This window comes from Pogoniulus pusillus, chromosome Z, assembly GCF_015220805.1.
Source record: "Pogoniulus pusillus isolate bPogPus1 chromosome Z, bPogPus1.pri, whole genome shotgun sequence".
Lineage (NCBI taxonomy): Eukaryota > Metazoa > Chordata > Aves > Piciformes > Lybiidae > Pogoniulus > Pogoniulus pusillus.
The window spans coordinates 33,905,195-33,918,728 of NC_087309.1; positions in this window are offsets into that span (position 1 = coordinate 33,905,195).

A 13,534-nucleotide genomic window follows, 5' to 3' on the forward strand; every position below is an offset into this window, starting at 1 on the left:
CCCTAAAAGCCATGGGGGGTGGAACTCTGAAAAACTGGGACAAACATTTAGCACAAGCTACCTGGTTGGTAAATAGTAGAGGTTCAGTAAACAGAGCAGGACCTGCACAATCAGAGTTGGTCCACACAGTAGACGGTGATAAACTTCCTGTTGTACTTGAAAAGAATCTGTTAGGGAAAACTATTTGGGTATTTTCTCCTTTGGGCGAAGGGAAACCTGTCCGAGGGGTGGTTTCTGCTGAAGGTCCTGGTCATACATACTGGGTAATGCAGGAGAATGGTGAAATCCAGTGTATTCCACAGAGAAATCTAACCTTAGCTGAGAGAGTTTAAATTCAGAGTGTGTAATATAAGCTGTTAGGAGTTTTCTGTTCTAGGTAACATTGGCGTCCAACACTGAGAGAAATCTACAGTATGTGAGCACGAACCCAACGTCACCTGGGAGTCCCTGTTCTGAGCTTTTGAATCACCTATACCTGATTGACGTGTGAACTGAACTTGTATATATTGTTTTATTGCAAATATTGGTTTAGGTTAGATTAGATAATTCTCAGCGATACTCTGAGTGAAGTAGACAAGGGGTGGATTGTGCTAGTTTGAAGCAAGCCAGAATGTTTTGGTAAAAGAACTAGATAACGGGCAGTGAAATGAAAAACAGTTGTGTCTCCTTCACTCACAGTCACTCTGGGAAGAAGAAGTAAAACATTCTCCATTTTGTCTTTCATTCTGCCTTTGCCTTCAGACCTATTCACATCTCATTAACCTTGCTCCCACTAACCCTGCTTCCTAGCCTCTTGGCTGCACCTCTCTTCTTTTCTGAGAACTGGGGTAAGGTTGAGAGGGCCGGGGGGAGGTGTTGGGGTGGTTTGAGAGCCCCTCCTGGGGACTCTGGTTTCTGGGAGGGGAGTTGTGCTTCTGTATTGTTTATCCTTTGTATATTTCTGTATATAACTATATATATTGTAAATAGCTGCTTGTATATTTGCTGCTGTAAAATAAATAGCTTCATTTATATTCCCAGAGGCAGTCTGAGTTAGCTGTGGCAATCCGAAAAGTGTGGGGGGTCGGGTAAGAGCCCAAACCATCACAAGGAGGAAGATCTTCACAGAGAGAGTGACTTGACATTAGAATGGGCTGCCCAGGGAGGTGTTGGAGTTGCTGTCTCTGAAGGTGTTCAAGACAAGACTGGACGAGACACTTAGTGCAACGGTCTAGTTGATTGGATAGGGCTGGGTGATAGCATAGACTGGATGATTTTGGAGGTCTCTTCCAACCTGTTTGATTCTATGATTCCATAATGCAGAAGCTGAGAGGTACACTTGAAGAACTGCAAATAACCACCTTCAATACAGTCGGATTTCAACCTGACAATGAATGTTTTGCCTGAGGAGGTGTGTAACTACCTTAATGACCCATTTGAATGTACAAAACTCAGTGCGATCTAACTAGGCTATATGTTGCAAATCTGAAGATAGTGAGTGCCTCAGTCTATAATGTTGACTTTTCTGCTATGATGACTTTCTCATAAAGAGTTGCACTTTTTCATAAAGTATTATATTTTGTAGTCCTGACGCTGTAGCAGTGACAGTAATATTCTTTTCTGATCATAATTTTATGGTGAATGTATTATGATCGTGCTACAACAGTGTGTATAAGACCTTTTCAGTGACATTCCAGTAACATGGAGGGTTTGAGATCAGAGAATGGCTTATGTTGGAAGGGACCTTAGAGATCACCTAATACAACCGCCCTACCATGAGCAGGGATGTCTCTCAACTTGACTCAGATGCTCAAGGCCTCATCCAACCTGGCCTTGAACACCATCAGGGAACAGGCTTCCACAGCCTTCTTGGGAAGTCTATTCCAGAGTCTCATCACCCTTGTACTAAAGATCTTCCTAAAATCTAGTCTGAGCTATTCTCCCCCAGCTTAAAGCCCATTCTCTCTTATCCTAGTACTTTAAAACCAAACTGAATTAACTCTTCAGGTTTTGAAAATTAATGAAGTGAATCATACATAAGTTAATTACCACAGGAAAGGAATTTTAATACATAAAAACCCATAAATGCCAAATACTGAACCACAAAACTGTGACATATTATCCTGTGATAAACTAAAAATCAAAGGATCACAGAATGGTTTAGAGTTTAATGGTTCTCTGGAGGTCATTTTGTTCAACCATCCTCCTCATATGGAATGATCTGGAGGAGGTCAGGTCCTGGCAAATCCCAACACCTTTTTAATAACTTAAAGTATGGGGGCTCCACAACCTTGTTGGGCTGCGCCAGGGTTCAGAACACTGATGTTCTTTATCCTCAGATCTCTCACCTTGGTGCCATAAAACACTCCTATTATCTTCTTAAAACTATGTTTTAAGAAGATTCTGATGGAAAAGTAATTTGAAGAATAAACTAATACAAACAGAGTATTTCTGGTTTGTGTTTGGTTTTTGTTTGTTGGTTTTGTTTTTTTTTTTAATTCCTATAGAAGCAATTTTACTTCTACAGTGAGAGTTTTCCTGCTTAATTTGTTATTTCCACTCTCAAAAGTGTACATATGATCTAGAAATCAAGATACGGTTTGTTAATATATTAAATACTGTTTTTTTGCTGTTTGGCTTGACTGCAAGGAAAGGAAGAGCAGAACAAAAATGGAAGTGAATCTTATATAAATATTTTTATCATAATATGTGTCTAAAAGTCTTGCTGAAAGAAAGAATGAGAAGTGAAATTTTAAGTGTTTCTTGTCCAATAAAAAAAAAAAAAAAGAATGTCAGTAGACATTGTCCAATAAAAAAAGAATGTCAGTAGACATTGTCTCAAGACAGACACTGTCAGTCATCAATGTTCCATTTAAATAGTTTATAACTTAGTGAAAAAAAATCTGTAATTTCTTTTTTTCAGGACTCCCTTCAAGCCTAGACAGGATGTTGTGAACAATTAAAAGTGAAAATTGTGTCCAGCAGACCTGACATGAAGTAATAAAACCCTACCGTGTTTGTTATTATATTGAAAATTCTCTTTGAAAAAAAAGATATAACTTCAAAGTCTTCTTCATAAACCTGAAAATAACAATTCTAATTTATCCTCTTTAACATTTTTCATTTACCTTAAATTTTTTTTTTTTTTTTTTTTAATGTATGTGTTCACAGAATCACAGACTCACAAAATTAATTAGGCTGGAAAAGACCTTTAAGATCATTGAGTCCAACCTATCACCTAACACCTTCTAATTAACTAAACCATGGCACTAAATGCTGCATCCAACCTCTTTTTAGACACCTCCAGGGACAGTGACTCCATCACTTCCCTGGGCAGCCCATTCTGATGGCAAATCACTCTCTCTGTGAAGAACACCTTCCTAACATCCAGTTTAAACCTGCCCTGGCACAGCTTAAGGCTGTGTACTCTTATTCTGTCACTGGGTACCTGGCACAAGAAACCTACCTCCACCTGGCTACAACCTCCTTTCAGGTAGTTGTAGAGAGCAATAAGGTCTCCTATGAGCCTTCTCTTCTCCAGGCTGATTTTTTTTTTTAATTAATAAATAAATTCTTTCAGCAGGGGCTGTGTGACTAAGTGTTTTTTCCTAGAATTCTGACACGCAGTGTATGTAAACAACAAATTAGATCCAATCAAAATTACAGTCTGCCAACATTAATATGGTGGTAGGAAAAGGTGATAGAGATATATAAACTTCATAGTGAACCAAATTCATTAACATCACTACATTTACACATGATAAGTCATTCTAAAGGACTCCATTTGAACTACATATTTTTAGGAGCACAAATTAAAGCTATATTATGAGGACTTAACACCCAGAAACCGAAGCTGACATCATCACATTTATTAAACACTAATTTCATTGGAAACAAAGTAAAATACAGGAGGATAATAGTTTTATAACCTTAATCACTGTAAGACTGTAGTTTCTTGATACATGCATATGTCTATCTGGCTGGAAAATAAATAAGACAGAACTTGCAGCATAGCATTCAAATGACTGCTGGGCAAGGTAATAACTGAAAATTGTATGACAAGGGATGTGCAATAAAAGAGATAGGTAATATTCTTAGTAATGAATTTTCTTCTTTTTTTTCTTTCTTTTTTTTTTTTTGTTTCATGTCTATATTAAATCAGCTAATGTAATATTGGCTTGAAGCATTTAACAGACTACTGCTCCTAATCTCAGTCACAAAATATTTGTACTCTTTTCCTGCATGCTTTTTCAGACATGTGCCATACAATACCTGAAGTCTAATACATGTTTTTGATTGTCACCTTTGACTTGGTTGCACATTTATACTGTTGCTTTCAGTTGCCTTGTAGGATGGAAAATGATGGGTGTGAATCCTTCTGGAGGGCATCTCAAGGCACTTGGAAGAGAATAAGGTTATCAGAAGTGATCAGCATGGATTTATCAAGTGGAAATCATGCTTGACTAACATGATAGCATTCTATGATGACATAACTGAATAGGTAGATTCTGGGATACCAGCAGATGTAGTCTACCTTGACCTTAGCAAGGCCTTTGACACCATCTCCCATGATATCCTAGTGAGAAAGCTCAGAAAGTGTGTGTTGGAAGAGCGGACAGTGAGGTGAATTAGGAACTGGTTACAAGATAGAGTTAAAAGCATAGTGATCAATGGTGTCAAGTCCAGCTGGAGAGCTGTAATCAGTGGACTCCCTAAGGGATCAGTGATGAGTCCAATGCTGTTCAACATCTTCATCAATGACTTTGATGAGGGGAAGAGTGCTCAACAAATTTACCGATGACACCAAACTGGGAGGCTTGGCTGATACAACTGAAGGTTGTGAGGCCATCCAGGGAGACTTGGACAGGCTGGAGAGCTGGGCACAGAGGAACCAAATGATGAGGTTGTTGCGGAGGGGGGTTTCTGTACCTATGCCTATTTGGCGGAGGTGAGAAATTAATTTGAGGTGATATAAATTTTATATAAAATTTATAATTTATTAAAATCAATATTTATGAACTCTTGCCATCCCCAACCACTGTGTATTAATACTTAGATCTGTGCAAGATTATGAAAACAATTAGGATAGAATATATACAGGGATTTGGTTAATAACTAGCAAACATCAAACTATAAAAAGAGAGAGGAACTTTCCCTTTGTCTTAGTGCCGCTTGGGGGCTTATGCTATTTGCCCAGCAGAGGGGCTGAAACTCTTTCTGCTCTAAGGCAGAGATAACTTATATTACAGAGGTATTAAATCTTTACTTTTAAGTGTTGCTATTAATTACTACCACCCTCTGGGGTTGTGTCACAGCCTGTGCCTAATGTCCAGACTTCAGGGGATCTTTGCCTGTGGACCCTTGGACGATGGAATCTTCCCTCCTTGAGGGGAAATCATACGTCTTCCCAGTCTCTGGGGTAATTAGATTTCTCTAATCTTTGTTCTCCTGGCATGAGACGATCTCTGCCTCGATGCTGCTGTCTTCATCTGGATGCCATGTCCAGGGATTATCAGTTTGGCAGGATTACAGGAACAGGAGAAGAATATCCATGCTGGCTCCGGCACAGTTCTCTTCACTGATTTAGGCCATGGGTGTGTGGGTGCAGACAATCCAGAAGTCTGCTTCCTGGTTCTCTCCAGGCAATAAACTGCAGGCATGCAAAGTATGCTAGGCTGCTGGGAGTCTGAGCTCCATAGATAAAGCGAGACAGCTTGCAAATATGCACAGCTGATTCAGGTTTAGGAGGCTATCGGCTCCTTATATATATATGTGTGTGCAGGCTTGAATGAGCTCTGCATCTAAAGTACGCAGACAGATAAGCTGTGAATAGAATCAAAAGCATGAGGTCTGAGCCTCAGAGAACATCAGAGCTATGCAATGGCTTCTGAGAGCGTGAGTGTGAGCGGCTGAGCACTTCAGGTGAAGGTCAGAGTTTAGCGGATTCTTGCAGGTGGGTCAGAGAGCTGAACTGAGCTGAACTGAGCTGAAGTGAATGCGTGGTTCTCTTGTGCATCCCCTTTATAGACTGTGGGCAGAGATTAATGTGCCCTTTGGCCACCAGAGTGACCAATCAGGTTGGCAGTAAGTCAAACCTTACCATAATAGGCAGGAGCTACTTGCCTGGACTCTCCCAAATGTGGGGAGCACATGGCTTTGCCCCAGGGGGACATGAGCTGTGTGTGTGTGTGTGTTACACAACTTGTTTACAGTCAGGGGTCCTGGCAGAAAAACATATCCAGATATGTAGGGGCATAAACAAGCCTCTGTTTGGGCCTACAGGCTTTCCACGACAGAGGTGTAGCAAGGATAAGTGCAGAATCCTGCATCTGGAGAAGAATAATAAACTGTACTAGTACAGGCTGGGAGGTGATCTGCTGGAGAGCAGTCCTGTGGAGAGAGACCTGAGAGTCCTGGTGGATAACAAGTTAACCATGGGACAGCAGTGTGGCCTTGTGGCCAAGAAAGCCAATGGGATCCTGAGATGTATTAGAAAGAGTGTATCCAGCAAATTAAAGGATATAACTCCCCTTCTACTCTGATGAGAGCCTCATCTTGAGTACTTGTGAGAGTCTAAACCCTCTCTCTCATTCATCAACGAAGATAAAGATTGCATCGTCCCTCCTTAATCAACAAAGATAAAGAAGATTGCATCATCTCTCCTTAATCTTGTTACTTCTGGGACTCAGACTCAGGGGTTTGGCCCAAAACTCAGGGATGAAAAACAACAGACAATACATTTGAAACTCCTGGACCTCACCCTGGCTGGACTGCCCAGGAAGCCTACATCTTATCTCAGCTACCCCCAAGGGCTGTGTATGCAGGGTGTGGACAGGTGTAGCCGAGAGAGGGCGGAGGCCCTCCCCCCGGCGACAACGTACCCCTGTGAATGCATGAGAATGCACAGGAAGATGCCCAGGGGGGCTGCAGCTGGACACTGAGCAGAAAACTGTATAAAAAGGCAGGAGAAATGCCTGCCAAAACGTGGCATTCCCACCAGACCACCAGTGCCATCTCCAGCAGACCACCAGTGCCATTCCCACCAGACCACCGAGGGCAGACCATCACCAGTCCACCAGAACTGCACACCACCTGAAGAACCTCTGACAAACTCCACAGAAGATCATCCCTGGGCCACACACCTGTCTCTCTCTCTCTCCCCTCCATCTGCGACTGAGTGTAATGTGATCACAGCCTTTTTCCCTTCCCTGCTCCTCCTTCTCTTCTCCATCATCTTCTTTATCTTTTCGCTCCCCCCCTTCCCCCGTCTCTCCCATCGTTCTCTTTCTTTCTCTCTCCCCCTTCTCCCCTCTCTCCCTCTGTTTTGCCCAACCTTGTCCTTTAATAAATAGTTTCATGGTGATATATGGTCTCGTTTGCACCTTAATTTCACAACACGGAATCCATAAGAACTGGTCTTGCTCCTGTGGATGGAGATACTGTTAATTTCTGCTCCTCTGGACCTTGACAGTACTGTGTTCAGTTTTGGGCTCCCCAGTTTGAGGGACAGGCAATCTGCTGGGGAGGGTCCAGCAGAGGGCTAGAGCACTACCTTATGAAGAGAGGCTGAGGGACCTGGGACTTTTTAGTCTGAAGAAGAGAAGACTGAGAGGAGATTTAATCAATGTTTATAAATATCTGAGGGTTGGGTGTCAGGAGTTGGGGGGGAGAGGCTCTTCTCAATTGCTTCCTGTGGTAGGACAAGGAGCAATGGATGTAGGCTGCAGCACAGGAGGTTCCACTACAACACAACCACAAAATCATAGAATCAACCAGGTTGGAAGAGACTTCCAAGATCATCCAGTCCAAACTATCCCCCAGCCCTGTCCAATCAAATAGACCATGGCACTAAGCGCCTCATCCAGGCTTTTCTTCAACACCTCCAGGGACGGCGACTCCACCACCTCCCTGGGCAGCCCATTCCAATGGCAAATCACTCTCTCTGTCAAAAACTTCCTCCTAACATCGAGCCTATACCTCCCCTGGCACAGCTTGAGACTGTGTCCACTTGCTCTGTTGCTGGTTGACTGGGAGAAGAGACCAACCCCCACCTGGCTACATCCTCCCTTCAGGTAGTTGTAGACAGCAATGAGGTCACCCCTGAGCCTTCTCTTCCTCAGGCTTAACAACCCCAGCTCCCTCAGCCTCTCTTCACAGGACTTGTGTTCCAGGCCTTTCACCAGCTTTGTCACTCTTCTCTGGACATGTTCCAATATCTCAATATCTCTCTTGAATTGAGTGGCCCAGAACTGGACACAGTACTCAAGGTGTGGCTTGACCAGTGCTGAGTACAGGGGAAGAATAATCTCCCTTGTCAACAGGAGGAGAGGGAACTCCTTTACTGCAAGGGTCACAGAACACTGGAACAGGTTCTCCAGAGAGGTTGTGGAGCCTCCTTCTCTGGAGACTTTCAAGAACTGTCTGGATGTGTTCTTCTGTGACCTAAGCTGGATTATATGGTCCTTCTCTGGCAGGGGTGTTGGACTCAATCATCTCTTTGGGTCCCTTTCAACCCCTGACATCCTGTGATCCTGTAGTCTGTAAGTAAAAGTATAGTTAAATATTCAGTTTTAGATAATTTTCTCACTGAAAGAAAACAAACAAACCAAAGCCAACCAGCCAAAACCAAACCAAACCAAAAAAACAAAACCATCTGCCCCACATTTATAGGACCCACAAAAAGCCAAGGAAAATTTGCCATAAAGAATCAAACATTTTGTTAAATTAGAACTTCTGTCAAGTATAATCTCTAACCTTAAAGAAGTAAAATGCTACAAAAATGTCTAAAAACGAAATGCTTTCTCTACAATCCATTAAAAATTAAAAGCAGTCCACTATATTTATAACCTTTATGTGTAAAACATGTTCAAAGAGGTTTCATCTCTCCTTGAAACTAATAAACTGATAAACTGCTGTATCAGTCTCTTTGTGAAGATGAATTATGTAGTATTATGCCTGAGTCACTAAAAATGTTATCAATAGGAAATAAAATTCAAATAAAAATTGCAAGGATAAGTTTTTTGCCAGTTTTAGCCTGTTAACTTACTCAGGGATTGTATTTTGAATATGAAGATGATTTCTGTTCATTATTCTTTAAGACCAGTGTGGTGGAGGGGCAGCAGCCCCAAAACTGAGGCTTCTCTATGCCTCTACATGCCTGGACATGTTCTTCTGCCAGGGACCCATGGCAGTAAACAGGTTGTGTAACAAACACACACGCCCAGCCCGTGCACCCCTGAGGTCCGGGCAGGTAATCCCCTATTGGGAGGGTCCAGGCAAACAGCTACTGCCTATTAAGGTAATGTTTGGGCTTACTGTCAACCTGATTGGTCACTTTAGATGGCCAAATGAGCCACAAATCTCGGCTCAGAGTCTATAAAGAGAGGTGCAAAGGAGCACAATGTGTTCAGAGCATTCAGAGGATCAAGCTCAGCTCTCTGATCCACATAGCAGCACAGACCTGCTTGCATGGCCTAGACACAGAGTCAGGCCCTTACTTACACTCTTACAAACATTACTGAGGCTCAATCCTCTTGCATTGATCTCAAGGTGCAGGTAAGCTGTCTGCGAACCCTTTGAGAAGCAGAGCACATGCACGCCTGCATTTGGTACATATATGGGGAGCCAAGAGCCCCCTGCCTAAGCCTAGAGCAGCTGTACATACTGGCTTGCAACCTTGCATTTGTCTATGGAGCTCAAGTCTCCCTGCAGCCCTGCAGACCTTGCAGCCTGGCATATGCTGCACCTGGAAATCCTGCCAGCTGATCATCCCTGGACACAACGGCATTCAGAAGCAGCAGCAGCACCGAGGCAGAGACCATTTCACTCCAGGAGAGAAGGTCACAGAAATCCTGTTTACCCCAGAGACTGGGAACACTTATCATGTCCTGCAAGCCGAGACAGATTTCAGCTTCACCAAGACCCAAATACTGGGCACACGCTGTGACACAATCCCGGGAGGGTGATTAATAATTAATATTTGAGAGCAACACATCTAAGCAAGCTTTAATTCCTTTGTAATATAAGTTACCTCTGTCTTAAGAGCAGACACAGTTTCAGCCCTTGCTGGGCAAACAGTATAGTTGTTAAGAGGCATTAAGCCTAAGGGAATCTTTCTCTCTGTCTATAGTTGTTGATAATTTGATATTTCCATTTAATAATCAATCCCTGTAAATATATCCCTACTGTTTTCATAACTTTGCACATAACGAACTTGATTACATAGTGGTTGGGGGTGGCACAAATTTGTAAATATTAATTTTAATAAATAATTTTATAAAAAATTAATAGCTCCTCAAATTAATTTCTTACCTCCCCCTAACAGAGGAGGAATAAGAGAAACCCCTCCATGACAACTAGGAGTCCTCAATGCTTCAGCTTTGATGTTGAAGAGTTATATCTCTAACTCTGTCTTTTAACTAGGAATAAACTGTATACCAGACTATTTGGTATATCATTAGATTCCTGATGACACAGATTTGCATCACTGTTTTAAATTAGGTTTGCATTGGCTGTAGCATAGGCTAATTCCTGATTTTTTATTTTTTTTTTGCAATAATAGCTAACTTCAGTTATGTGTGTAAATTCTGATTTTAGGTGAAGCAAATGAGAAGTAATAACATGTTATGAGTTTTACTCCCATACAATCTTTCAATCAGGATTATTAATTGTTAGCAAAAGACTTTAAACAATGAAGATCAGTACCTGTATGTTTCAACTTCTATGAGTAGTTTTATCTACCTATTAACTCTTGCACTCTCATTATCCATTCCTTTTCGGATGGGAGCAAATAACAACAGTCCAATCCTTAATAAATTGTTATCACTTTTAGAAGTCCAAATGCCATGTATTCAGTCAGATGACAGTTGAGATTTTTAGTTGTTAATATTATCTACTTCTTTCCTCAAACCAACTGAGGCTGAAACCCCACAAAAACCCTTGTCCCTGCCAACCCCTGACATCCTATGATCCTGTGGGGACACAGTCTCAAGCTGTGCCAGGGGAGGTATAGGCTGGATATTAGGAGGAAGTTCTTCACAGAGAGCGTGGTTTGCCATTGGAATGGGCTGCCCAGGTTGGTGGTGGAGTCGCCATCCCTGGAGGTGTTGAAGAAAAGCCAGGGTGAGGCGCTTAGTCTAGTTGACTGGCTAGGGCTGGATGATAGTTTGGACTGGATGATCTTGGAGATCTCTTCCAACCTGGTTGATTCTATGATTTCTATGATTTAAAATAGCAAAAGAATATAAAATTTTATAGTTTATTTCATTAAAAGTGGCAATTTGTGAAGACAGGGTATTTCTACCAATGCTATCCCCATTAATCCTTCTTTCCATCTGAACTTGAAACATGCCCAGACGCTAACAGATAGGGGAACATTATGGAAAACAGCTTATGTTGCTTTCTAGCTTTGAAGGAGGATAGTGAAATAGAACAGAAAATTGTTGTAAAAGTTTCTGATGTCCAGTTTAAGGGAGCATTTCTTTCAGAAAAAAAAAAAAAATTAAGCACGTAGTCAGCTAATTGTACTCCACATAACTGTGGGCAGAAATGTCTGTATGATCATTCCCTGTTCTCTATGAAAGAAAGAACTGTAGACCAGAATTTCTCATGTTTTAATACACACTAAACTCCAGAACTCCTCAACTTCTCTTTTCTTTTTTGCCTATGATCAAACTACCTGTCACGGAGAGGGATTCCCAGTACCTACGCCTATTTGGTGGAGGGGAGAAATTAATTAATTTGAGAGGATATTTATAAAAATATATATATTTATTAAACTTCCAATATTCCAACTCTCACCACCCCCAACCACTGAACTTTAATATTAAATTGTTCTTTACATGATTATAAAGACATTATGGAAATATATATCTAGAGAAACTTATTAATAACTAGCAAACATTCAAACTATATACAGAGAGAGAGTTTTCCCCATGGCTAAATGCCACCTGGGGTCTTACACTATTTGTCCAGCAAAGCTGAGATGAAAGTTGCTCTCTGCTTTATGGCAGAGGTAATAGAAATTACAGAGGCATCTACTCACAATTCTTATCAATCACCCTCTGAGGCTGCATCAGCCTGTGCCTAGTGTCCAATTCTTCAGGGTCTCTGCCTGTGGACTTTGAGGCTGGAATCCTCTGGCATCAGGGGAAAATGGCAGTCTCTGACCTTATGCTGCTGGATCCTGCTGGCTGCTCTCTCCAGGGGTACACAGGCAGGATCTTCAGGTGCAGAGGCAGGATTCCGTGCAGTCTGAGCACAGGTTTAAAGCTGACTAAAGGCAGGTATACAGCTGCAAGGAAGTACGCAGGCAGGCAAACAAGCATGTGGCAGAGCCGCAAGTAACGTGGGGAAGGCTGCACGTGAGCCTGTGCACCCCTATTTATTAAACGTGGGCCGAGAGTTAATGCTCTCATTGGCCATTCAAATGACCAATCAGGTTGGTAGTCAGCCAAACCTTACCATACTGGGCAAAACCCACAGGCCTGGACTCCAAATATGGGAATCACATGGGCCCAGCACCAGGCAGGCATGAGCTGGGTGTGTGGGGACTTACGCAATCAGGTGTCCTGGGCAACTGACTTTATGGCCCCAGTCTGTTGTGCCCCTTTGAGCTGGTTTACCCCTGGTGCAGGCAGAGAGACATGTCCAGGAAGAGCAGGCATAAATAAGTCTGCCTTCAGGCCTACAGGCCCTCCACGACACTATCACTAAAAACTAATTTCAGACAAAAGACATCTATATTGTATAATAAAAATATGAAATGAAAAAAGTTTTGTGCTAAAATTAAAAAGAGACACTGCCATTTTTTTTTTTTCTCACTCTCAGGAAATTTTATTCACTTATTTATTTGAATTAACTGTAAACCTTTATTTAAAAAGGTTTTACAAGGCTGCTTTACTTCAGTATTTCAATTCATCTGAAAAAAAAAAAAAAACTAAACCATAATTGGATAAGTTTCAAATTTACTCTTTTTGCATGTATACTGAATCACTGAATTGAAAATTCAGTAATTTCCAAAGATCTATCTCAAATTCATGTATTTATTTTCTTTCAATTTAAACTTTATTTTTCATGGTACAGTATTTCCCATGACTGCTGGAATAATTTAAGCTACTGTGGTCCTCTTTGAGTTACCACTTCTACATGACTCAAGTTCTTTCAGTGAAACTGTTGGGAAAAGTATGGATTTCCTCATTTTACACGTAATTTACAATAAGTGGTTTCATTTAGCTGAAACTCTCTTTAGAGCTCTATACATTTTTCCTAATAAAAGAAATGATCCAGGAATCTTACAAATGTATAAGAGCAAGTCTACTGGAAACACTTTTTTAGTGCTTCAGCTTTGAATATATAGAAATAGTTAGCTTCCAGTATTTCAGTGTGGGAGGAATGTAATAATACTTTTGTAAATAAATGGCATAAAAGCAGCGCTACATAGGCAGAGAAAATCTTGTTCAATGTTACTGCAGAATAACCATATCTATAGTGGACCAAAATTGCTTTTTGCATTACCATGAGACTGTCATTAGATTTCTATGTGCATTTAACATAT